At 44.4% G+C, this 27975-nt stretch overlaps 1 long non-coding RNA gene across 1 annotated transcript in view; it reads right to left on the reverse strand.

Annotated features, from left to right (window-relative positions):
- The window catches only part of LOC144493868 (uncharacterized), a 28001-nt gene extending 2100 nt beyond the window's left edge, over nucleotides 1-25901 (reverse strand). Inside the window, exons 1-3 of the long non-coding RNA XR_013497801.1 lie at nucleotides 25783-25901; nucleotides 19687-19786; nucleotides 12872-13023 (exon numbers count right to left, since the gene is read on the reverse strand). This is a non-coding gene — a long non-coding RNA (uncharacterized LOC144493868). The remainder of the gene's footprint in view (nucleotides 1-12871; nucleotides 13024-19686; nucleotides 19787-25782) is intronic.
- Nucleotides 25902-27975: the final 2074 nt, after the last annotated feature.

The raw sequence follows: 27975 nt of genomic DNA on the forward strand, positions 1-27975 counted from the left end.
AAATCAGCAGTGTTTTAACGAACACTGTTAATAACAGAATCATTCAAAAAGCAGAATTTGCATTGATAAAAAATGAAGAAATACTATTAATGCAGGAAATGAAATATAAAATAATATACTGGAAATGCTCAGCAGGTTGGGTAAATATTTCTGAGAAAGAAACAGAGGTATAGTTTGAGCTTTCATTAGAACTGTGAAATGGCAGTGAATTGAGAGGCTTGAAGTGACAGCAGTGGGGTGGGTGACTGGGGAAGAAACAAAGAACGGACAAAATGGAATTACAGGAGCGATGAAATATCAAAAGTGATGATGGGACAAGACAAAAGCACAGGATCCCCATGTCCTTACTCGGAGTGGCTCGGGAGGGACATGGGATTATCAGAGGTTTGTGTTATGTACACGGGGTGTAGCCCCTTTAAAAGAACAGGTCAAGTGAAACTGGATGTGGGGTGACCAGCTTAGGATCTGCCCTTTCAGATCAGTTGTCTGCTGAACAGTGAAGGGAGCAGAGTTCTCAATAAATAGGGAGGCACGGTGGCACAGTGGTTAGCATTGGATCCTCACAGTGCCGGGGACACAGGTTCGATTCCTGGCTTGGGTCACCGTCAGTGTGGAGTTTGCACATTCTCCATCTGTGTGGAGTTTGCACATTCTCCGCGTCTGCGTGGGTTTCCTCCGGGTGTTCCGGTTTCCTCCCACAGTGCAAAGACGTGTGGGTTAGATGGATTGGCCATGCTAAATTGCCCCTTAGTGTTAGGGGAACAAGCTTTGGTTAATGCATGGCGTTATGAGGATAGGGTCTGGGTTGGATTGTGGTCGGTACAGACTCGATGGGCCCAATGGCCTCCTTCTGCACGGTAGGATTCCATGATTCCAAACCACTGTTATTCCTGAAGCCTGTCTTGCAATGATTCATAGGGATTACTCAGTCGTCCCAGATTTGAAACAGGTGACGACGCTTGGTCCATTTCGACGGCCGCAAAGAAGGAGTGGGGACTTTCGCCACTGACCATCAATGGTTCCACGACAAGTACCAGAAGCCTGGGAGGGCAGGTAGGACCTCGAGGCTGTCCAGGAAAAGCATCGGGAAGACAGTGCAGGAAGGTAACAAGCAAACAGACTCGGATGCTGCTCCGAGGCTGCTCTCCACAGGGACTGTGGGGTGAGTGAAGGATTCCTTTGGTCATCGGGTGGCCATGGTTAGCAGAAGAGTTACCGCGGGTGGAAAAGGCTTTGGGCCCGGTTTTCAGAGGTGGGAAACCCTGTCACCGCCAAGAGAAATGGTGGAAAGTTCAGGACCATTGGGATGTTTGATGAAGAGGTTGAGGCAAGGTCGGCCTACATAGAATGATTCAGCACCTTTATCACAGCGAATTGGACAGCCGACAATCTCGTGGTAGCAACGTTTTTGAGCATGGTGGGGAGAAAAATATTGGGAGTCCCAAGGAGTTTACTGCAGCTGGAAGAACCGGCGGGTAAGCCATTCCATGAGACATAGGAGCAGAATTAGGCCATTCGGCCCATCGAGTCTGCTCCGCCATTCAATCATGGCTGATATTTTTTTCATCCCCGTACTCCTGCATTTTCCCCATAACCCCCAATCCCCTTATTAATCAAGAATCTATCTCTGTCTTAAAGACACTCAGTGACCTGGCCTCCACAGCCTTCCGCGGCAAAGAGTTCCATGGATTCACCACTCTCTGGCTGAAGAAATTCCTCCTCATCTCTGTTTTAAAGGATCGTCCCTTTAGCCTGAGGTTGTGCCCCCTGGTTCTGGTTTTTCCTATTAGTGGGAACATCCTCTCCACGTCCGTTCTATCCAGGCCTCGCAGTATCCTGTAAGTTTCAATAAGATCCCCCCTCATCCTTCTAAACTCCAACAAGTACAGACCCAGAGTCCTCAACCGTTCCTCATATGACAAGCTCTTCATTCCAGAGATCATTCTTGTGAACCTCCTCTGGACCCTCTCCAAGGCCAGCACATCCTTCATTAGATATGGGGCCCAAAAATGCTCACAATACTCCAAATGGTGTCTGACCAGAGTCTTATGCAGCCTCAAAAGTACATTTCTGCTCTTGTATTCTTGCCCTTTTGACATGAGTGCTAACATTGCATTTGCCTTCCTAACTGCCGACTGAACCTGCATGTTAACCTTAAGAGAATCATGAACAATGACTCCCAAGTGCCTTTGTGTTCCTGATTTCCTAAGCATTTTCCCATTTCGAAAATAGTCGATGCCCCCATTCCTCCTTCAAAAGTGCATAACCTCACACTTTTCCACATTGTAATCCATCTGCCACCTCTTTGCTCACTCTCCTAACCTGTCCAAGTCCTTCTGCAGCCCCCCTGCTTCCTCAATACCACCTGTCCCTCGACATATCTTTGCATCATCTGCAAACTTAGCAACAACACCTTCAGTTCCTTCCTCCAAATCATTAATTTATATTGTGAAAAGTTGTGGTCCCAGCACCGACCCCTGAGGCACGCCACTAGTCACCGGCTGCCATCCTAAGACCCCTTTATCCCCCCTCTTTGCCTCCTGCCAGTCAGCCAATCCTTTATCCATGCCAGGATCTTACCCTTAACACCATGGGCACTTAAGTTATTTAATAGGCTCCTTTGCGGCACCTTGTCAAAGACCTTCTGGAAATCTAAATAAATCACATCCATGGTTCACCTTTATCTAACCTCCTTGTTACCTCCTCAAAGAACTCTAACAGATTTGTCAGACATGATCGCCCCTTGACAAAGCCGTGCTGATTCAGTCCTACTTTATCATGCACTTCCAAGTACTCTGCGATCTCATCTTTAATAATGGACTCTAAAATCTTGCCAATGTTCGAACTCTGGCTAACCGGCCTATAATTTCCCATCTGCTGCCTCCCTCCCTTCTTAAACAGCGGTGTTACATAGCTACTTTCAGTCCTCTGGTACTCTCTCTACCTCCAGTGATTCCTGAAAGATCATCACCAATGCCTCCACAACTTCTTCAGGTATTTCTTTTAGAACCCTGGGGTGTATCCATCCGGTCCAGGTGATTTATCCACCTTCAGACCTTAGTTTCCCCAGAACATTCTCCTTAGTGATGACCACTACACTCACCCCTGCCTCCTGACTCTCCTGGAGCTCTGGCACCCCACTGGTGTCTTCCACCGCAAACACTGACACAAAGTAACTATTCAGTTCCTTTGCCATTGCTTTGTTTCCTATTATTACTTCTCCAGCTCATTTTCCAGTGGTCTAATGTTTGCCTCTCTCTTACCTTTGATATATTGAAAAAAAAAATTCTTCCTTTCTTCTTTCATATTACTAACTAGCTTACACTCATACTTCATCTTCTTCCCCCCTTTTGCTTTTTTTTTTAGTTGTCCTCACTTTTAAAGGCTTTCCAATCCTCTGGCTTCCCACTAATTCTCACCATTTTTGATATTTTTTCTTTTGCTTTTATGCTGTCCTTGACTTCCCTCGTCAGCAATGGATGCCTTCCTCCCCTTAGCATGTTTCCTCCTCCTTAGAATGAATTTCTGTTGTGCCTCCCGAATAACCCACAGAAATTCCGGCCATTGCTGTTCCACTGTCTTCCCAGCGAGGCTCCCTTTTCAATCAACTCTGGCCAGCTCCTCCCTCATGTCTTTGTAGTTACCTTTATTTAATTGTAATACCGTTACATCAGATTCCAGCTTCTCCTTCGCAAACTGCAGGGTAAATTCTATCATATTGTGGTCACTGTTCACTAAGGGTTCCTTCACCTAAAGTTCCCTAATCAAGTCTGCCTCATTACTCATCGCCAAATCCAGAATTGCCTGTTCCCTAATAGGCTCTGTCACAAGCTGCTCCAAAAAACCATCTTAGACATTCCACAAATTCCTTTTCTTGGGATCCACTACCTACCTGATATTCCCAGTCCACCTGCATATTGAAGTCCCCATGATTATTGTAATATTGACTTTTTTATATGCCTTTTCTATCTCCTGATTTATTTTCTGTCCCACATCCTGACTACTGCTAGGGAGCCTGTACATAACTCCCATCAGGGTCTATTTAAATTTGTGATTCCTCAATTCTACCCACAGAGATTCTATGCCTTCTGATCCTATATCACTTCTTGCTATCGATTTAACTTCATTCCTTACGAACAATGCAACCCCACCCCTTTTGCCCATCTGCCTGTCCTTCCAATAGCACACATATCCTTGGATATTTAGATCCCAGCCCTGATCCTCTTGCAGCCACGTCTCTGTGATGCTCACAACATCGTACCAGCCAATTTCAATGTGCACAAAAAGCTCATTTACCTTATTCCATATACTGCGCGCATTTAGGTCCAACACCCTCAGACCTGCATTGACCACCTCCCTTCTCATACTTGTCACCTTTTTTGCTCTGCCTTAGGTTAGATTCCTGCCACCTTCTGTACTCTGTTCTATTAAGTGGTCTGGAAACTTTACTAACCTCTCCTGAGCCCCCAGCTCCATAACCTGCAATTTTACCTTCTCCTTTAAGTTTGATTTTCTAATTCGTCATACAACTCAACCCTCCCCCCCCGACTATTTAGTTGAAAGCCCTATCTGCAGCCCTAGTTTTACGATTCGCCAGGACTCTGGTCCCAGCACGACTCAGATGAAGACCATCCCATCGCAACAGGTCCCCTCTTCCCCATGCTAATGTCCCATGAATTCAAACCATTCCTCCCACACCAACTTTGAGCCACGCATTTACCTCCTTAATCTTATTGACTCTATGCCAATTAGCTCGTGGCTCAGGTAGTAATCCAGAGATTATTACCTTTTTGGTTCTACTTTTTAATTTAGCTCTAGTTGTTCATACTCCCTCAGCAGAACCTTTGTTCCTGTTCTACCTATGTCATTGATACCTTTGTAGACCACGACCACTGGGTCCTTACCCTCCCACTCCCATTCATGGAGTTATGCAAGATATTTAATGGACACACTGCACCACAACCATTGCTGGTTGCCAAACATTTCCAGTTTTACCAGCGGGACAAGATGGAGGACGAAAACATCATTCAATTTGTCACAATTCTCAAGAACTGAGTAGAGTTCTATGATTCTGTGGCATTTCTAATGGAGCGCATCAAGACTGACTCATATGTGGCCTCAAACTGGAAGAAATTCAGCAAAGGTTACTGATGGAGGTGCAAATGGATTTCACAAAGGCTTTTGAAATTGCAGTCTCCATGGAATGGGTGGCCGCAGAGGGAGCAGATTTAAGTTCAAGTGCTAAAGTACACAAGGTGGTTGACGCACCAGAAAGTCAATCAGGACCTGAGGAATGCTGTCATTGTGCTAAGGGACACACGGAGACCAGTTCCTGGATGAGAAGGGCTCAATGCTGCAACTGACAGAAAATGCCTCACATTGTCCGAAATTGTAGAATCAGTGTCCTGGTTCTGGGCAATGCCCAAACTGAAAGCAAAGGCAACGAAGATGGAGGTGGATATGGGGGCAGTTGTGTCATTGATTCCCGAGTCCATATATAAAGAAAAGCTGAACGACCTTCATTTGAAGCCCGCAAATATCATCCTGTTTGTTTCTCTGAAGGGCTGCATCACTGACAAGGTACAGCTGAGGGACCAGTGAGCACATCTACCCTCGTACAGCATTAAAGGATATTACCCCGCATTGTTCGGACGATCTTGGATGAAACAATTGAAACTAAATTGGGAAGTGGTCAACGGAAGCTTGTTTGGGTCTGACCGAGTTATTGAGAAGGTGCTTAGAGGAACCCTCAATGAGATGAAAGGAGTGAAAGTGAACGTACGGTTGAAACCAAATGTTTGCCCCAAGAGCACAAAAGCTCGTGCAGTACCATATGCAATTAAACCCAAGGCAGAGGCCGAATTTGGGAAATTAGTAGGGTTGGGATTTTTGAAACCAATGAACACAAGTGAATGGGCCATTGTTCCAGTCATGAAGACTGATGGTTCAGTGAGGTTATTTGGGGGCTTTAAAGTCAGGGAACCTGGACTCATGCGTGGAAGTGTCTGTTACCCCTTATTGAAGATTTAATTAGTGGCCTGGCTGGCAGAAAAAAAAATCACTAAAATCAAGCTCATCTGCAAGGCGGGGATGACCAAAGATTCACAACCACCATTAACCATCATCACCCAAAAAGGGTTGTTCCATTACAAGCGAGAACCTTTTGGAATTACAACGGCGCTGGCCATTTTTCAAAGGGCAATAAATCAAATTCTGAATGGTCTTCCGGGGGTCCAATGTTACTTAGATAACATACTGCAAACAGGTGCCACAGGTAAAGAACATTTACAGAACCTTGAAGAAACATTGAAGAGTCTGCAGGACATGGACTGCAGATTAGGAAAGACAAGTGTGAGTTTTTTAAGGAGTTGGTTGAATATCTTGGTCATGCTTTTGATGGTGAATGGTTACATAAGATGCTGGGAGCCATAATGAAAGACTGGAAAACATGTCCCAATAGGCATATTTTCTGGGGCTTATAAACCATTATGGCAAATTTGCGCCAGATTTAGTGACAGTACTGAAGACACTGCATTGACGACCGATGAAAGTTTAGACATGGCAGTGGACATAGGTATGTGAGAAGGCCTGCCAAGCAGCGAATGAGGCATTGAAGAAGTCTCAGTAGTACATTTTAACCCAAAATTACCGCTTCATTTGGTCTGTGACGTGCCACCGTGTGGTGTGGGAGCGTTGCAATCCCACATGATAACAAATGGGAAAGATCAATCCATCACTTCTGCGTCTAGTTCGCTCTCTCAGTCGACAGGAAGGTGGGTTGAAGTGTGTTTACTTCAATGCAAGGAGCATCCGGAACAAGGTAGATGAACTTGGGACGTGGATTGGTACTTGGGACTACGATGTTGTGGCCATTATGGAGACATGAGTAGAACAAGGACAGGAATGGTTGTTGGACGTTCCGGGGTATAGATGTTTCAGTAAGTGTAGGGAAGCTGGTAAAAGAGGTGGAGGAGTAGCATTGTTAATCAAGGATAGTTTAACGGCTGCGGAAAGGCACTTCGAGGGGGATCTGCATACTGAGGTAATATGGGCTGAAGTTAGAAATAGGAAAGGAGCGGTCACGTTGTTAGGAGTTTACTATAGGCCCCCAAATAGTAATAGAGATGTGGAGGAAGAAATTGCTAAGCAGATTATGGATAGGTGTGGGGGTCACAGGGTAGTTGTCATGGAGGACTTTAACTTTCCAAATATTGATTGGAACCTTTGTAGGTCAAATAGTTCAGATGGGGCAGTTTTTGTTCAGTGTGTGCAGGAGGGTTTCCTGACACAATATGTGGATAGGCCGACAAGAGGTGAGGCCACATTGGATTTGGTACTGGGAAATGAACCGGGTCAAGTGTTAGATTTGGTTGTGGGAGAGCACTTTGGAGATAGTGACCACAATTCGGTGTCTTTTGTTATTGCAATGGAGAGAGATAGGGCCGTACGGCAGGGCAAGGTTTATAATTGGGGGAGAGGTAATTATGATGCGATTAGGCAAGAATTAAGGGGCATAAGATGGGAACAGAAACTGTCGGGGAAAGGCACTAATGAAAAGTGGAACTTTTTCAAGGAACAAATGCTGGCTGTCCTTGATAGGTTTGTCCCTGTCAGGCAGGGAGGAAATGGCCGAGTGAGGGAATCATGGTTCACAAAAGAGGTGGAATGTCTTTCAAAAAGGAAGAGGGAAGCTTATGTAGGGATGAGGAAACAAGGTTCAGATGGCTCGATTGAGGGTTACAAGTTAGCAAGGAATGAGCTGAAAAAGGGTCTTAGGAGAGCTAGGAGGGGGCATGAGAAGTCCTTGGCGGGTCGGATCAAGGAAAACCCCAAGGCTTTTTACTCTTATGTGAGGAATAAAAGAATGACCAGGGTGAGGTTAGGGCCGGTCAAGGACAGTAGTGGGAACTTGTGTATGGAGTCAGTAGAGATAGGAGAGGTGATGAATGAATACTTTTCTTCAGTGTTCACCAAGGAGAGGGGCCATGTTTTTGAGGAAGAGAAGGTGTTACAGGCTAATAGGCTGGAGGAAGTAGACGGGAGGATGTACTAGCAGTTTTGAATAAACTGAAGGCCGATAAGTCCCCTGGGCCTGATGAAATATATCCTAGGATTCTTTGGGAGGCAAGGGATGAGATTGCAGAGCCTTTGGCTTTGATCTTTGGGTCCTCATTGTCCACGGGGATGGTGCCAGAGGACTGGAGAGTGGCGAATGTTGTTCCTCTGTTTAAGAAAGGGAATAAAAATGACCCTGGTAATTATAGGCCGGTTAGTCTTACTTCGGTGGTTGGTAAGTTGATGGAAAAGGTCCTTAGGGATGGGATTTATGACCATTTAGAAAGATGCGGATTAATCCGGGATAGTCAGCACGGATTCGTGAAGGGCAAGTCGTGCCTCACAAATTTGATTGAATTTTTTGAGCAGGTAACTGAGTGTGTTGATGAAGGTAGGGCAGTTGATGTCATACACATGAATTTTAGTAAGGCGTTAGATAAGATCCTCCATGGTCGGCTTATGATGAAAGTAAGGAGATGTGGGATAGAGGGAAAGTTGGCCGATTGGATAGGTAACTGGCTATCTGATCGAAGACAGAGGGTGGTGGTGGATGGAAAATTATCGGACTGGAGGCAGGTTGATGGCGGAGTGCCACAGGGATCAGTGCTTGGTCCTCTGCTATTTGTAATTTTTATTAATGACCTAGAGGAGGGGGCTAAAGGGTGGATCAGTAAATTTGCTGATGACACCAAGATTGATGGAGTAGTGGATGAGGTGGAGGGCTGTTGTAGACTGCAAAAAGACATAGATAGGATACAAAGCTGGGCTGAAAAATGGCAGATGGAGTTTAACCCTGATAAATGTGAGGTGATTCATTTTGGTAGGACAAATTTAAATGTGGATTACAGGGTCAAAGATAGGGTTCTAAAGACTGTGGAGGAACAGAGAGATCATGGGGTCCATATCCACAGATCTCTGAAGGTTGCCACTCAAGTGGATAGAGCTGTGAAGAAGGCCTATAGTGTGTTAGCTTTTATTAACAGGGGGTTGGAGGTTAAGAGCCGTGGGGTTATGCTGCAACTGTGCAGGACCTTGGTGAGACCACATTTGGAATATTGTGTGCAGTTCTGGTCACCTCACTATAAGAAGGATGTGGAAGCGCTGGAAAGAGTGCAGAGGAGATTTACCAGGATGCTGCCTGGTTTGGAGGGTAGGTCTTATGAGGAAAGGTTGAGGGAGCTCGGGCTGTTCTCTCTGGAGCGGAGGAGGTTGAGGGGAGACTTAATAGAGGTTTATAAAATGATGAAGGGGATAGAGTGAACGTGCAAAGACTATTTCCTCGGGTGGATGGAGCTATTACAAGGGGGCATAACTATAGGGTTCATGGTGGGAGATATAGGAAGGATGTCCGAGGTAGGTTCTTTACTCAGAGAGTGGTTGGAGTGTGGAATGGACTGCCTGCAGCGATAGTGGAGTCGGACACTTTAGGAACATTTAAGCAGTTATTGGATAGGCACATGGAGCACACCAGGATGATAGGGAGTTGGATAGCTTGATCTTGGTTTCAGATAAAGCTCGGCACAACATCGTGGGCTGAAGGGCCTGTTCTGTGCTGTACTGTTCTATGTTCTATAAAGTGGAAGCAAATTATGCTCAAATAGAGGAGGAGGCACTTGGTGAAATTTTTGGGGTTACCAAGTTCCACCAATTGCTGTATGGCTGGAAGTTTCTCCTACTGATGGACCACAGGCCACTCACCAAAATTTTGGGACTCTATTCAGGTATTCTGTCGATGGCTGCACCGAGGTTGCAAAGATGGGCATTGATATTGTCAGGACATTCGTATTAAATTTACTACCATCAGTCGGACTTGCACGCGAATGCAGATGTGTTATCCAGGCTGCCTTTGCCGGGGAATAGAGAGGGTCCTGAGGAAACTATAAAAATCATGCACTTCTCTCAGCAGGCACTGTGGGCAATCTCTGCTGATGAGATGGGTTGTGGAGCTGAGAGAGTCCTCTATCCATGTCAGGATTGTACCCTTAACACCATGGGCACTTAACTTATTTAAAAGTCTCCTATGCGGTACCTTGTCAAAGGCCTTCTGGTAATCCAAATAAATCACGTCCACTGGTTCTCCTTTATCTAACTTCCTTGTTATTTCCTCAAAGAACTTTAACAGATTTGTCAGACATGACCTCCCATTGACAAAGCCACGCCTACTTTATCATGCACTTCCAAGTACTCTGCGATCTCATCTTTAATAATGGACTCTCCAATCTTGCCAGGCTAACCGGCCTATAATTTCCCATCTTTTGCCTCCCTCCCTTCTTTGACAGCAGTGTTACATTCGCCACATTCCAGTCCTCTGGTACCCTTCCTGCCTCGAGTGATTCCGGAAAGAGCACCAATGCCTCCACAATTTCCTCAGCTATCTCTTTTAGAACCCTGGGGTGTAGTCCATCCGGTCCAGGTGATTTCTCCACTTCAGACCTTTCGGTTTCCCCAGAACCTTCTCCTTAGCGATGGCCACTACACTCACCTGTGCCCCCTGACTCTCCTGGAGCTCTGGCATCCCTCTGGTGTCTTCCACCGTGAAGACTAATGCAAAGTAACTATTCAGTTCCTCTGCCATTACTTTGTTTCCTACTATTAGTTCTCCAGCCTCATTTTCCAGTGGTCCAATGGCTCTTTTTGCCTCTTAGCTTTTATATTTTGGTGGAAGTTTAAGATTCTGAAAGCAGGTAATGAAATAAGTGTACAGTCACGATGGGGACTGGTTGGGTTTTCCAGCCCAAACTTTTCACGTGTGTTTCTTTCCGTTTGTGCTTGACACATTTCCATCATTTCAACTCTTCCTGTTTTAAACAGCCTTTCCCCATATACCCTTTCTGTTACCTCTGCACTCACCATTTTCCAGTGCCACTAAAACTATTTTCCTTTGTTTTCAGGATTATGCCTAAACCATTCCCTGTCCTAGTTACAGACACTGACAGATCCTTTAGCTATTTTCACCTCTTCAGAAGGTGGTTTCAAATTCACAATACTTGCTGTGTTGATCTCTTTCTTTCCTATCAAATTCTACAAAGATCTAATGTTGCAATCATTCTCATGAGTAGCATGGGAATAAAATTGTTTAGGTGCATATTTAACAGTAAAATATTTATTTCAATGAATGAGATAATCCTTCCTCCTAATAGGGCTTTTTTGGGGGATGCAAAAATTAGGCTTATACTCAATTACAGTCCTGAGGATTGCTGACTTATTGGAAGTGCTGTCGTTCAGATGAAACATGAACATAAGATACAATCTGCCCATTCTAGTGGATGTAAAAGATCGCATTGCACTATTTCAGAAAAGTGTCGGATATTTATTCCTCAATTAACATCGTAAAAACATACATTATCAATTCATTGTCACATTACTGCTTGTGGGAATTTAATGTATGAAAATTGGCTGCTATGTTTCGTACATTACAATGACTACAATTCAAAAACAGTTCATTGATTATAAGGGGATTTGAGATGGCTGGTAGACGTGAAAAAACATGGAAATCAAAGTATTTCTTTTTTTCCTGATGTGATCATGTAGACCGAGATGCCTCAGTTCAAAATACTTATTGAAGAAAGCAATTGGATGAAGGGATTGGATTAGGAATTACTGGGGACTTTGAACATATTCTGCAGCTTTTATCATTCCTGGGTTTTGGAGGTTCTGTTAAGGGAGACTTAGCAAGTTGCTCGAGTTCATCGTGTATATGGTACACATGCTACCGCAGTGTCTGTAGTGGGTGGAGGGAATGTTTACAGGAGCAGATTGCATGCAAATCAGGTGGGTAGCCTTATCCTGAATGATGTCTAGCTTCTTGGATACTGTTGGACCTGCACCAATCCATGATAGTGGGGAGTATTCCATCACATTCCCCATTTGTAGCTTGTGGATGATTCACAGGCTTTGGGAACTCAGGAAGTGAGCCACTTGCAGCAAACTTTCCAGCCTCCTCGTGTACTCAGTTTTTATCTGACCCTTCTAGCTAAGTTTCTGGTGACCCCCTCGTCAATGGTACCCTCATGATGGTGGGGGATTCAACAACGGTCATGTTGCTGAATGGCAAGCAAAGATGGAGTTGTGTGGCAGGACTATCACTGACCACTTATCCAGCTCTTTCTGTCTAAGGAGTCACAAATTGAGTTGCACATTTTAAAATCATCAGCAAACATCTCAACTTCTGACCATTTGATGGTGGAAAGATCACGAAGTAGCTGGAGATGTTTGTGGAGAATACATAACGTTGGTGAACTCCAGCATCTCTCATGAGTCTACTATTATTGGCCTCAAACAATCATGGCCATCTTTGTGCTCGGTATGACTGCAGCTATCACAGAGCTTTACACAGTTCACACTGACTCCATTGTACTGACATTTCCTGGTGCTGTTTGGTTAAAAAATGTTGTGACATCTGGGGGAGAACAGTCGTGTTGCTCCATGAATGGACCAAGGCTGTATTGAGACCAGGAGCCAAGTGTTCCTGGCAGTACTTAAAATGAGCTTCAATGAGCATGTTATTGTAGAGTATGTGCCACTTTAAAGCACTGTCAATCACATCTATCTCTTTGTTACTCAGTGAGAGTAGGCTGATGGAATGCCAGTTCTCCATGTGGATTTGTCCTATTTTGGGTGAACAAACTTGAACTTTTTTTTTCACGTGGTTGGGTAGATGCCAGTGTTGCAGCTAAACTGGAGCAGAGTGTCTTAGAAGAGCGGCAAGAGAGATCTTGTTTTTCTATGGTCCAGCAATTTATTTTTTACTAATTCCATCAGATCTGTGATGTTAAAATGGACAAAAATCACTAAATCCACTATATCCCACACTTACATGACTTGTTTTTACACCAATATGGCTGTATTCTGTTAAAAGTCTCGCCACTCCTTCAATTGCTTGTTTTAGTCTGTCCCGGTAGAAATTTCTCAACTTCAAAAGTTGGTCATCACAGTTTGTTAAGAACTCAGTGAGTTGAGAGTTTGGATCTGTGAACACAAATGGGAAAAAATAGAAACACATGATTGAGTTATTTAGGCTGTTTCAATTCCTCATAAAACTTATAACACACTAAAACCTCTTGTGAGCCACATTATCAATCATCTTTCGAAAAATATTCAGTGATATTTTATCCAATTGGTGGTGAAAGCCCGTATACCCAGTTTGGCTCCAAATCACTTCATACCCCTGGTTAATGAGAAGCGATCCATCTCAAATTTCCAGTATCAATTGCCTTTGTGCAAGAAATGTCTGCGTTTAGGAGCATTTTCCAATTTCACTCCTGAAAGGTCATGCCCTTATTTTCACTGCAATCACCACAGCCCAGGAATGGTCTATTTAGGAGCTTGTCTCGCAACTTGTCCCCCTGCATGCCCTTGTCCTCTGGATATAAAGAACAGCATGACATTATTTGTTGTTTTTTCTCTCTTTTCACGATACAAGCAAGTTATCCCAGACCTGTTCCTGTGTAGAGCAAGCTATCCTAGACTTGCTCCCGCATAGAGCAAGCTATCCGGGACTTGCTCCCGGGTAGAGCAAGCTATCCTAGACCTGCTCCTGCGTAGAGCAAGCTATCCTAGACCTGCTCCTGCGTAGAGCAAGCTATCCTAGACCTGCTCCTGCGTAGAGCAAGCTATCCTAGGCCTGCTCCTGCATAAAACAAACTATCCTAGATCTGCTCCTGTGTAAAACAAGTTATCCTAGACCTGCTCCTGTGTAGAGCAAGCTGTCCTACACCTGCTCCTGTGTAGAGCAAGCTACCCTAGACCTGCTCCTGTTTAATGAGACAGGAATAATTCATGATCTTACAGTTACGGATCCTCTCAGCAGGAGCGATCACAATATGGTTAAATTTAAAATACAGATGGAGCGTGTGAAGGTTAAATCCAATACCAACATCTTGTGCTTAAACAATGGGATGAGGGGAGGAGTGGGGTAAGGTAGACTGGGAGCAAAAGCTTTGTGGTGGGACAATTGAGGACTTTCAAAGTGATTTTTCAGTGCTCAACCAATGTATATACCAGTGATGAGGAAGAACTGTAGAAAAAGGGATAATCAGCCATCGACATCTAAAGAAATAAAGGAGGGTATCAAATTGAAAGAAAATGCATACAAAGTGGCAAAGATTAGTGGGAAACTGGAGGATTGGGAAATCTTTAAAAGTCAAAAGAAAGCCACGAAAAAAGATATAAAGAAAAGTAAGATAATTTATGAGAGTAAACTAGCTCAGAAAATAAACCCAGACAGCAAAAGTTTCTACAAATATATAAAACGAAAAAGAGTAGTTATGGGAAGCATTGGTCCTTTAGAGGATGAGAAGGGGGATTTAATAACGGATAATGAGGAAATGGCCGAGGCACTGAACAAGTTTTTTTGTATCGGTCTTCACGTTGGAAGACAAAAATAACAAATAATAATGCCAAAAATTAATGACAAGGAAGCTATGGCAGGCGAGGACCTAGAAACCATCACTAAAGTAGTAGTGTTGGGCAGGCTAATGGGGCTAAAGGTAGACGTCTCCTGGCACTGATGAAATGCATCTCAGGGTACCAAAAGAGATGGCAGGGGAAAATGGTAAATTATTGCTGGTGCATTTGCTAAAATGCGCTGGACTCTGGGCGATTCTAGCAGATTGGAAAATATTCGACAAGGTACCACGCCAAAGACTGTGAAGATAAAGGTGCACGGTGTTACGGGTAATTTATTAGCATGGCTAGAGGATTAGTTAACAGAAAGCAAAAAGTGGGGGTAAATGAGTGTTTTTCTGGTTGGCAACAAGTGACTGGTGATTTGCCTCAGGGATCAGTGTTGGGACTGCAATTGTTTACAATTTACAGATGAGTTGGAGTTGGGGACCAAGTGTAGTGTGTCAAAGTTTGCAGTTGACACGAAGATTCCGTGGGACTTCACCTCTGTTATCCTGACAGCAGTTTACATCTCACCCCATGCAGGCATGAAGACTGCACAGGATGAAATATACACCACCACAAACAGCCTTGAGACAAAACACGCCAAGGCCTTGTTCATCGTGACTGGGGACTTCAATCAGGCCAAGCTCAAGAGGGTCCTACCAAGATACCACCAACACGTCTCCTGTTCCACCAGAGGATCAAACATCCTAGACCACTGCTACACGTATCAAAAATGCCTACCACTCTATTGCCCGGCCACACTTTGGCAAATCAGGCCACAAGGCTGTCCTCCTGCTCCCGGTTTACAAGCAAAAACTGAAACGGGAGAATCCAAAGAAAGTCGTGCAATGCTGTTCTGAGGGATTGGATGATCTCCTACAGGACTGCTTAGAGTCAGTCAACTCGGCAACCAGCCTGAATGAGTACGCCACTGGAGTAACTGACTTAATTTTGAACGTGTAGAAAACTGTACCAAAGAAGTAAATTGGCATGTTTCCCAATCAGAAACCATTGATTTACAGGGACATCCACCATCTGCTAAGTCCAAGTCTGAGGCATTCATGTCAGGCAACCCTAACCTATACAAGAAACCTTAAACCTGGTGTTGTGAGACTTCTTACTGTCTATACAAGAAAGCCAGACATGATCTATGGAGATCCATCAAAAGATGCCAAAAGACAATGCCGGACTAAGCTAGAATCCCAGGTTAGCCACACAAACTAACAAGGTCTGCAAGACACAGCAGGCTACAAGATGAAGGTAGGTAAAATCACCCGCTCTAATGAACCCCTCCCTGACGAGCTCAATGCTTTCTACGCCCGTTTTGAGCAAGAGATCAACGAGAATACTCCCTCCGTTCCGGAAGTCTCGGACGAACCTGTATCGAAGGTCACCACTGCCGACGTCAGAGCAGCTTTCTCAAAAGTCAACCCACTGAGAGAGACTGGCCCGGATGGGGTGCCTGGACGAGCGCTCAGGTCCTGCGCGGACCAGCTGGCCAGAGTATTCACAGACATCTTCAACCTCTCCTTACACCAATCTGAGATCCGACCTGCTTCAAGGAGGCCGACCATCATCCCGGTACCAAAGAAAAGCCACGCAGAGTGCCTTAATGACTATTGTCCGGTGGCACTGACATCTATCATTATGAAGTGCTATGAAAAGTTAGTCATGGCACAAATCAATTCCTCCCAGACTTCCTGGATCCACTACAGTTCGCCTCTCATCACAATGGGTCCATAGCATCTCCTTGGCCCTACACTCAACCCTGGAACACATAGATAACAATGACACCCATGTTATACTCCTATTTATAGACTACAGTTCAGCATTTAACATCATTATTCCTATGAGACTCATCTCCAAACGTCATAGCTTTGGGCTTGGCTCCTCCCTCTGCAACTGGATCCGAGACCTCCTAACCCACACACCGCAGTGAGTAAGAATAGGCAACATGACCTCCATCGTCCTCAGCAACGCTGTATTCCGTACAAACCTTTGAGTGTATAGCCAAATTCCCCTTCAACTCAATTTTAAAGTTTGCTGATGACACCTCGGTTGTGGGTCAGAACTCAAACAATGATGAGACACAGTACAGGAAAGAGAGAATCTGTGAGCTGGTGCGACAGCAATAATCGCTCCCTCAATGTCAACAAAACGAATGAGATAGCCATCGACTTCAGGAAGCAGAGTGGAGGACATGCCCCTCTCCGCATCAATAGGGACGGAGTAGAAATGGTTGAGGGTTTCAAGTTTTTAGGTGTCCAGGTCACCAACAACCTGTCCTGGTCCCTTCACGTCAACACTATAGTTAAGAAAGGCTACCAATGCCTCTACTTTCTCAGGCATGTCCGCTACAACGCTTACCAACTTCTACAGATGCACCAAAGAAAGCATTCTTTCCGGTTGTATCACAATTTGATATGGCTCCTGTTCTGTCCAAGACCGCAAGAACTACAAAGGGTCGTGAACGAATCCCAGTCCATCACTCAAACAAGCCTTCCCAGCCATTGGCACTGTCTACACTTCCCGCTGCCTCAGTAAAGCAGCCAGCATAATCAAGGATCCCACGCACATCAGGCATACTCTCTTCCAGCTTCTTTCATCGGGAAAAAGATACACAATGGGGGCCTGGAATGCGCTGCCAGGCAAGGTGGTGGAGGCGGACACACTGGGAACGTTTAAGACTTATCTAGATAGCCATATGAACGGAGTGGGAATGGAGGGATACAAAAGAATGGTCTAGTTTGGACCAGGGAGCGGCGCGGGCTTGGAGGGCCGAAGGGCCTGTTCCTGTGCTGTTTTGTTCTTTGTTCTAAGTCTGAGGACGCGTACCAACCAATTCAAGAACAACTTCTTTCCTGTTGCCATCAGATTTTTGAATGGACCTACCTCGCATTAAGTTGATCTTTCTCTATACCCTAGCTATGACTTAACACTACATTCTGCACTCTCACCTTTCTTTCCCAATGTATGGTATGCTTTGTATAGTGCGCATGAAACAATACTTTCCCCTGTAAACCAATATGTGACAATGATAAATCAAGACGAGTAGCAGAATAAAATGTACAGAGGACACTGAAAGTCTGCAAAGGGATATAGATAGTTCAAGTGAGTGGGAAAGGGTCTGGTAGATGGAGTACAATGTTGGTAAATGTGAGGTCATCCATTTTGGTAGGAATAACAGCAAAATGGACTATTTAAACAAAAATAATGCTGCGTGCTGCAATGCAGAGGGACCTGGATGTCCTTGTGCACAAATTGTGAAAAGTTGGTTCACAGGTGCAGCAGACAATTAAGGCAGCAATGGAAGTTTGTCCTTCATTGCTAGAGGAATGGAGTTTAAAAACAAAGAGGTTATGGTGCAGCTGCATAAGCTGCTGGTGAGGCTACAGCTGGAGTACTGTGTACAGTTTTGGTCTCCTTGAGAAAAGGTATACTGGCACTGGAGGGGGTGCAGAGGAGATTCACTAGGTTGATTCTGGAGTTGAGAGGGTTGGCTTATGAGGAGAGACTGAGTAGACTGGGGCTATACTCATTTGGAAATCAGAAGAATGGGGGTGGGGAATCTTATAGAAACATAAGATTATGAAGGGAGTAGATAAGGTAGAAACAGGGAGGTTGATTCCACTGGCGGGTGAAACTAGAGCTGGGGAGCGTGGCCTCAAAATAAGGGGAGCAATTTTAGGACTGAGTTGAGGAAGAACTTCTTCACCCAAAGGTTTGTGAATGTGTGGAATTCCCTGCCCCGTGAAGCAGTTGAAGCTACCTCGTTGAACGTTTTTAAAAGACAAAGATAGATAGACTTTCAACAGTATGAAGGAGGAAAAATATACAGATGGGTACACAAAAGATGGTTGCCTGGCACACAAACAGTCACCTGGGAAAGAGACATTAAACGGACACTGACTTTTAGTACAAACAGCCACCTGAGATTAAAACATAAAGGACAGGCAGCTATCCAAAGTTAAACATGCAGGAATCAAATCCTACAGGAAGCCAGCCAGGGCTTAAAGATAAGGACAATACGGATAGATAATAAGATTAACTACAGGTGGGATCGGGAATACATAACTGCAGGAAAACCAATTACTGTAAACTACTGTATGAATAGACCGAAACTAAAGTCATTGATAGTCACTGACTTAGGAAATGTATCCATTCATAGAACAATGCGATGTTAACATGCTTATGTCTGTATCTGTCTGTATTTGTCTAAAACGATGTGTTTAACGATCGATCACCTACTTGATTACAACAATGTGATAATGGCTCGATGTCCGGTCCATCTATTGTGTAAAGGGTATAAAGATGGACCGCTCCTATTGTCTCATTGAGAGAAGGTAGCTGTCTAGAAGCACTGCGGAATGCCAGTGCGTTTTCTCCACGAAGCTTCGTTAAATAAAACTGTATTGTTGAAACCTTCAAGCCTGACTCACAAAGTGGCATTTTTCCCACAACAAGTAAAAGAACTAAGGGTTATGGTGACAGGGCAGGTAATTGGAGCTGAGTTCACAAAAAGATCAGCTATGACCTTAATGAATGGCAGAGCAGGCTCGAGGGGCCAGATGGTCTATTCCTGCTCTAGTTCTTACGTTCTCATACTTCAAAAACTTCCGTCTATGAATTTCCAAGTTTATCTTGAGCTTCAAAGTTTCTAGCTTTTCCCCATTTGGAAAGGGCTCTGTTCTATCCCTTATTGAAAATAGATGACCTCATACTTGCCGATATGGTAATCTATTTGACACAATCTGCCAATTCACTTAATTCACTGATACCTGCTTGCATATTTCCAGCAATACTGCCTACAATGTTGTCATTATCAGACATTTTATTCCATCATCGAGGCTGTCAATAAATATGGTGAATAATTGAGAGCCTAACACAGATCCTTGTAGAACAAGGCAAGTTGCATTCTGTCAGTCAGCCTAATGTCATTTGCCTACTCTCCATTTCCTGTTACTCTCCCAATTTCATAACAAAGTCAATAATTTGCCTTCAATTCCATGATTCAAATTTTCAGAAAGTCTTCCAAATGCCTTCTGAGTGTCCATATATACAATACCCTGAGATGTACTCTATCCATTGCTTTCAGCACATCTTCAAATAATATATCAGCTTAACCGCTTTATAATTCTGTCACTGTGTTTTTCCCTCTTCCCGTGTGAGCTATAGGCTCTTGCATGAGATCTGGATTCAATAACAGGACAGTGATTATGTTTTGGAGGGTATTTTCTGAACCTACCATTGTCCAATATCCTTCTTTTGGAAGATGTTGGATAGTCTCCTCTATGGACACCTTCAGCCATGATTGTGACAGATGTTTTCAGACTCTGATGCTCTGAAATAAATAGATTAAAAGGAGGGGTAAATGGAAATAGAAAAGTGAAAATACCTTGTCTGTAACATTAAGCAGCGAGTTGATATCCAGAATGTGTTTGTGGAACTTTTTTAGTGTTTCCAATCTCGCCAATACCATGTAAACATGACTGGAAAATCTGACAGTTACTCCACAATCTATGTGCGGTTGTTACTATTCGAAAAACCATCTTTGTCAAATTTGTCCCTGAAAAACCCTGGTCCACGTCCAGCCTTCATTTCTCTCCAAAATACTTGACAACATCATTACCTCCAAAATCCACACACAACTTTCTTGGAACTTGTAAGTTTCCACCTTTGCCACAATACTGATACAGCTCTTATCAAAGTCAAAAATGACATTCACAGAACAAGTGGTCAATGAAGTATCTTCTGCCGTCTCTCTCTCTGTAGAATTTGGCACAGTTGGTCACATGATCCTCATCTCCAACATTGTCCAGCTGGATATAACTGGTTCAATTGTTCCTGCTTAATTTTTATCTATTCAATTGCAGACTGCGAATCACTGGCATTAGTTTCTCTTCCCATTCCCACAGTATTATCTCTGGAGTCTCGCTGTCTGTTTCTCGTAAATACATTGCTTTTCATCAAATGAAATCACTTTACACATGTAAGATGAGGACACCCACTGCTCCAAGAGCCTGTTTCCTGTAACTCAACCTGCAGTAAGTCTCATTTTCCCATCACTGTGCTCATCGTCCCAAACCTCAATTGAGCTTTTCAAATCTCTTCACGGCCTCAACCTGCCTGTCTATACAACCTACTCCAACCTTAGATGATAGCAATATTTCTGCATTCCTGCAAGTGCGACCAACCCTTATTTGAATTATTCTACATGTGGGGGCCTTGCCTTCAGCTGCCACGGCCCCAAGCTCTGACAACCCCGTTCATAAAACTCTTCTGTCTGTGGATCCCTCTCCTACTTTAAGATACTCTTTAGAAGCTATGCATCTGAACAAGTTTCTGGGAGTCCTTCCTGGAACTCCTTCTGTATCTTGGGATACTGCATCAAAGTAAACAGAATCCCAAAAGAAAATTGAAACATCAAAACAAAATCTCATTCAAGGGTTTCAGCTTGCACCCTAGTCCCTGGATTGCCCACCAGGTAAGGAATTCCTTGATCATGCCGGCAGGTATGTCGAGCTCCTTTTCCATGGGAAACCAGCAACTAACATGGCCACAGAAAAGGCACAAGTTATCTGAAGGACAACTCCATCAAATCTCCTCTACCTAGCCTATCTGGCCAAGCCTGGGAGCAGGCCCACAAGGAGCTCCTCCCTGCCCCTCAACCTTCTTTATACTGGGTGCACCAAGATCAGAAACATGGGGCAGAACTGCAAGAATAAACAACGTTACAGATTTTTCAGAAAACCAGAAAATGGGTGCTGCCTAGGATAATTTACCTAAAGGGTCATCCACAGACTCAGAAAGGCTGCAAAAGAAGCAAGCATCGTGGATGTCTGTAAACCAACTCAACCTACAGTTCGAAAAGACTGCTGCATGCAACATGCTCCAACCAAAGTCCCTAATGGTGTGGACGATTCCTACACTGAGAGCCCTCCACCAGGGACCCAAACAGTAACGTGAGGGGGGAGGGATTGAGGCTCACAGAAAGGAGATGACAGGTATGCAGCAGAACACCATGCAAGCAACCTCTGCCTGCTGTGGTATGAACAGCATGTAGAGAGACTGTATTTCCACAAGATGACTCAGTTTGTGGGCATTGGCTTCAGAGGGACAGGTCAGGTGTGGGGCTGATGTGAAATTTCACGTGTCACACCGTGCCATTGCGCATCTCCTCATCTCCAACTAAGCTCTCAATCAGTCCTTTCATTTGTCAAATGTGCAAAGGTAATCTAGTCTCAAATCAGTAAATTCTGCAAATCTAGTTCAAACTGTTCCCAAGCATGAAATTATATTCAAGTTTCAGATCATGTAACGTTCAATTATCTGATGTTTTACTCACATTGATACTGGCATAATCATATAGTCATAAAATCCTGACAGAGCAGGAGGCCATTTGGTCCATCAAGCCAGTCCTGACAACAATCCCACCCAGGTCGTATCCCCTAACCCCGTGTATTTAAGGAGAGAGCATACAAACTCCACACTGAGAATCTGGAACCCTGGGGCAGCGAGGCAGCAGTGCTATCCACGACAATGGTTTCATGGTCATTGTTAGACTTTTACATTTATTTATTTCACCATCTGCGGTAGCGAGATTTGAAACTGCATCCTAGAGCATTACCCTGCGTCTATGGATTACTAGTCCAGGGCTAATATCACTACGCCACCACCTTCCCTATGTATCTGCCTGCGTGCACATCCTTGGTAGTGTGTTCCAGACATCTTCTACTCTAAACTTGCCAATCACATCTCCTTTGAACTTTTCCCCTCTCACCTCAAGTGGATGCCCCCTAGTATTACACACTTCAACTCTGGGAAAAAGATTCTGACTGTCAATCCTATCTATGCCTCTCATACTTTTATAGAACTCTATAAGGTCACCCCCCCCAGCCTTTGCGCTCCAGAGAAAACAACTCTGTCCAGCCTCTCCTTAAAGCTCATATTCTCTAACCCAGACAGCAACCTGGTGATCCTCCTCTGCACCGTCTCCAAAGCCTCTACATCCTTCCTGTAATGTGGCAACCAGAATTGAACACAATGCTCTAAATACAGTCCAACAAAAGTTTTATAAAACTGCAAAATGACATTCTGACTCTTGTACTCATTGCCTGACCAATAAAGGCAAGCATGCCACACATCTTCTTTACCATCCTATCTACTTGTGTGGCCACTTTCAGGGAGCAATGGACTTGAACCCCAATATCCCTCTCTACATCAACGCTGTTCAGGGCCCTGTATACTTACCCTTAATATTTGATCTCCAAAAGTTCAACACCGCACACTTGCCAAGGTTAAACTCCATCTGCCATTTCTCCGCCCATATCAGCAGCTGATCTATATCCCATCATTTGATAACCTTCTACACTATCCAGAATTCCATCTCTCTGTGTCATCTGCAAAATTACTAACCCAGCCATCTACATTTTCATCCAAGTCATTTAAATATATCACAATCAGCAGAGGTCCCAGTACAGATCCCTGCGGAACAACACTAGCTGCAGACATCCAGCCAGAAAAATACCCTTCCGCCAATATTTTCTGGCTTCAATGGGCAAGCCAATTCTGAGTCCAAGTGGTCAAGTCACCGTGGATCCCATGCATCTACATGTTCTGGATGAGTCTGTGTTGCCAAAAGCCTTGCTAAAATCCATGCAAACAACATCCAGTGTTCAACACCTTCTCAAAAACATCAATCAAGTTAGTAAGATGTGACCGACCCTGCACAAGGCCTTTCCCAATCCCACCCAGGTCTTATCCCCAACATTCCCAATTAAGGCATGCTCTTCCAAATGCGCGGAAACCCTATCCTTAAGAATCCTACCCAAAAGCTTCCTAACCACTGATATGAGACTCACCAATCTATAATTTCCTGGATTATCCCTTTTTCTTTTCTTCAACAGAATCATGCAATCCCTACAGTGCAGGAGGCCATTCAGCCCATCAAGTTTGCGTCAATCAGAATACCACCCAGACCCTATCTCCTTAACCTCACGTATTTGAACTACTCGTCTCCCTAACATTATGGGGCAATTTACCATGGCCAAATCAACGCAACTCGCACATCTTTGGAACATGGGAAGAAACTGGACCACCCAGAGGAAACCCATGCAGACCTGAGGATAACATGCAAACTCCACACAGACCCAAGGCCAGAATTGCAGTGCTAACCACTGTGTCACCCCAGAAGGTTAACATTAGCTTGACGCCAGGACCTCTCCAGTATCCAGCAAGGATAAAAATATATTTGTCAGGGCCCCTTTGTCCGCTCTTGGCTAGATCCCATCAGTATCTGAGATGCTTTAAATAAAAATAAAAACATTAGCCTGTTCAGAAAAGACATGAGGAAGTGTGACTGAAGATATGTTCATCAACTTAGTTTGGGAAGGTTCTAAATGAGGGATGGGACCTTGAGAGGTTTACACAGGCAAATCCAATGCCTAACATTGTCCCAATGTTTGATTGTAGAAACAACTGATTCAGCTCAAGGGGCTGAATTGCCTGCTCTCTCTCTCCTAATTCATATGTTCCTACACACAATTTAATCTCATTGACTCCATTGTACCCAGGTTACACACCATTCTTCCTATGAAACTCATCTCCAAACTGTGAATAAAAGCAAATTTCTGCTATGTTGGAATCTGAGAGAAAATTATGGAAAATCTTAGCAGGTCTGGTAGCATATGGTCCAAAGATGTGTGGGTTAGGTTGATTGGCCAGGTTTTAAAAAATTGCCCCTTAGAGTCCTGGGATGCGTAGGTTAGAGGTATTAGTGGGTAAAATATGTGGGGGTAGGGCCTGGGTGGGATTGTGGTCGGTGCAGACTCGATGGGCCGAATGGCTTCCTTCTGCACTGTAGGGTTTCTATGATTTCTATGCAAGGAGAGAAAAGAACTGACGTCGAGTCCAGATGACCCTTTGTCAAAGCTCGAGAGCTAGCTTTGAGAAAGGGTCATCTGGACTCGACACGTCAGCCCATTTCTCTCCTTACAGATACTGCCAGACCTGCCGACCTTTTTCAGCATTTTCTCTTTTGGATTCAAACTACATGGCCTGGGGCTCAGCTCCTCCTTCTGCAACTGGATCCTGAACTTCCTAAGCCACAGACTACGATCAGTAAGCTTAGGCAACAACACTTCCTTCACGATTATCCTCAACACCGGTGCCCCACAAGGCTATGTCCTCAACCCCCTACTATACTTCTTATATACCTATGACTGTGTGGCCAAATTCCCATCCAACTCAATTTTCAAGTTTGCTGATGACACCACAGTTGTTGGTTGGATCTAAAACATTGACGGGACAGGAAAGAGAAAATATAGTGAACTGGTGCGACGACGAGAATCTTTCCCTCAATGTCAACAAAACGAAGGAGACAGTCATCGACTTCAAGAAGCGTAGTGGAGAACGTGCCCCTGTCTACATCAATGGGGATGAAATAGAAATGGTTGAGCGCTTCAGGTTTTTACGTGTCCAGATCACCAACCACCTGCCCTGGTCCCCTGATGACAACACACTAGTTAAGAAAGCCTACCAACGCCTCTACTTTCTCAGAAGACGAAGGAAGTTTGGCAGGTCAGCTACAACTCTCACTAGATCTTACAGATGCATCATAGAAAGCATTATTTTTGGTTGTTCACAGCTTGATATGGCTCCTGCTCTGCCCATGAAACTACAACGGGTCGTGAATGTAGCCCAATCCATCACACAAACCAGCCTCCCATCCACTGACTCTGTCTACACTTCCCACTGCCTTGGAAAGGCAGCCAGCATAATCAAGGCCCCCACGCAACACCGGACATACCCTCTTCCACCTTCTTCCGTCAGGAAAAGGTACAAAAGTCTGAGGTCACGTACCGACTCAAAAATAGCTTCTTCCCTGCTGCTGTCAGACTTTTGAATGGACTTACCTCACACTAAGTTGATAGTTCTCTCCACCCTAGCTATGACTGTAACACTACATTCTGCACTCTCTCCTTTCCTTCTCTATGAACGGTATGCTTTTTATAGCGCAAGAAACAATACTTTCCACTGTATAGAACACATGTGACAATAATAAATCAAATCAAACACTGTCGGCTCACACGCCAGCGCCGCCACCGCCTCCCCCCCGGCTCACACGCTGTCAGATGATTTACTGTTTTTCTGTCTGGGGTTTGGTTTCATTTCGGGTAAAAAGCGGAAATTCGCCATTTTCTCTCCAGGCTGAGGATGAATTTCCAGAAATAGTCCTTGTTTTGAAACAGTATCAGTAACCCAAATATACTCAGTGTTATAATCCAGTTAGTTCTTTGTATTAAGATGAAATTGATCAATACTCAAACTGTGTCTCACCATTAATTTCAAACCGTTGCCGCTCGCGCTGAAATACCTGCGCATGCGCGCTAATTGACGCCGCTCCTTTCCTGTTTCTGGCGAGATTCTGCTCATGCGCAGTGCCCGTGACGTCACTCGGTCGCGGACGAGCTGTTTAATGGACGAGGCGCGTGACATTCCATGGGCGGAATCTCCAAGTCCCACACAGCTGACTGGTGGATCAAGATGTCAATCAACCATTCACACCCAACAGAGAGAGAGAGAGAGAGTGAAACAGAGAGAATGGTTCAGGGACAATAAGAGAAACAGAGGTTCAGGCTTTTTCTGTTTAGTACATTTTTATCTTTACATTTCAGCCTTATCGCCAGACAAAGGTAGCCTTGGAAGCTCATCCGCATTGCAGTGTTTCTCTGACTGGCGAAACATAAGTAGGAACAGAAGTCAATAAAATATCAGACAAAGTCAGCATGGATTTACAAAAGGCAATCATGCTTGACGAACCAACTGGAATTTTTTGAGGATGTAACTAGTCCAGTTGACCAAGGAGAACCAGTGGGTGTGGTTTATTTAGATTTTCAGAAGGCTTTCAATAAGACCTCACAGAACAGACTATGTAAAGTTAAAGCACATGGGATTGCAGGTAACGTCTTAAGGTGGATAGAAAGCTGGTTAGCAGATGCAAAGCAAATAGTTGGCATAAATGGGTTTTTTTCTGATTGGCAGTCAGTGACTAGTGGGGTTCCGCAGGGATCTGTGCTCGGACCACAACTGTTCACATTATATATTAATGATTTGGAAGAGGGAACTAAATGTTATCTCCAGGTTTGCAGACGGTACAAAGTTGTATGGGAGGGTGAGCTGTGAGTAGGATGCAGAGATGCTCCAGCGTGATTTGGACAGGTTGAGTCTGTGGGCATCTGCATAGCACAGGCAGTATAATATGGATTATTTTTAAAGTTTATTTATTAGTCACAAATAAGGCTTACATCAACAATGCAATGAAGTTACTGTGAAATTCTCCTAGTGCCACAATCCGGCACCTGTTCGGGTCAAAGCACCTAACCAGCACTCCTTTCAGAATGTGGGAGGAAAACGGAGCTCCCGGAAGAAACCCACGCAGACACAGGGAGAACATGCAAGCTCTACACAGACAGTGGCCCAAGTGGGAATTGAACCCAGGTCCCAGGCGCTGTGAGGCAGCAGTGCTAACCACTGTGCCACCCCAAAGTTATCAACTTTGGTGGCAATAATAGGAAGACAGATTATTACCTGAATGGGTGTAAATTGAGGGAGGTGGATACTCAATGAGACCTTGGAGCCCTTGTGCATCAGTCACTGAAAGTAAGCGCGCAAGTACAGCAGGCAGCAAAGACGGCAAATGGTATGTTGGCCTTCATAGCGAGAGGATTTGAGTATAGGGATAGGGATGTTTTGCTGCAGTTGTATAGGGTGTTGCTGAGGTCACACCTGGAGTACTGTGTGCAGTTTTGGTGTCCTTATCTGAGGAAGGATGTCCTTGCTATAGAGGGAGTACAGTGAAGGTTTACCAGGCTGATTCCTGGGATGCCAGTTCTGTCATACGAGGAGAGACTAAATCGGTTAGGATTATATTCACTGGAGTTTAGAAGAGTGAGAGGGGATCTCATAGAAACTTAGAAAATTCTAATGGGGTTAGACAGGGTAGATTCATAAAGAATGTTCCCAATGGTGGGGGAGTCCTGAACTAGGGGTCATAGTTCGAGTATAAAGGGTAAACCTTTTAAAACTGAGGTGAGGAGAAATTTCTTCACCCAGAGGGTGCTGAATGTGTGGAATTTGTGACCACAGAATGCAGCTGAAGGCAAAACGTCTGATTTCAAGAAAAAAATAGAGAAGCTCTTCGGCTCAAGGGATTTGGGGAGGGGGGAGGGGGGGGAGAGAAAGAGGGATTCAGGATATTGAATATGATCAGTCATGATCAAAATGAATGGAGAAGCAGGCTCGAAGGGCCGAATGGCCTATTCCTGCTTCTAGTTTCTATGTCGGCAAATTCCGCACTTTGAGCCTGCTCCAACATTCAATCATGGCTGATCTGGGTCTCAAATCCACCTCCCCATCTGTTTCCCACATCCCTTTATCCTTTTTTTTATTTGAAATATATCCATCTCCTTGAAACCATTCAATTGTTCAAACCCATGGAGCTGTGGGCAGCAAGTTCCACAAATCCAACAC

This window comes from Mustelus asterias, chromosome 5 (genome assembly GCF_964213995.1).
Source record: "Mustelus asterias chromosome 5, sMusAst1.hap1.1, whole genome shotgun sequence".
NCBI lineage: Eukaryota > Metazoa > Chordata > Chondrichthyes > Carcharhiniformes > Triakidae > Mustelus > Mustelus asterias.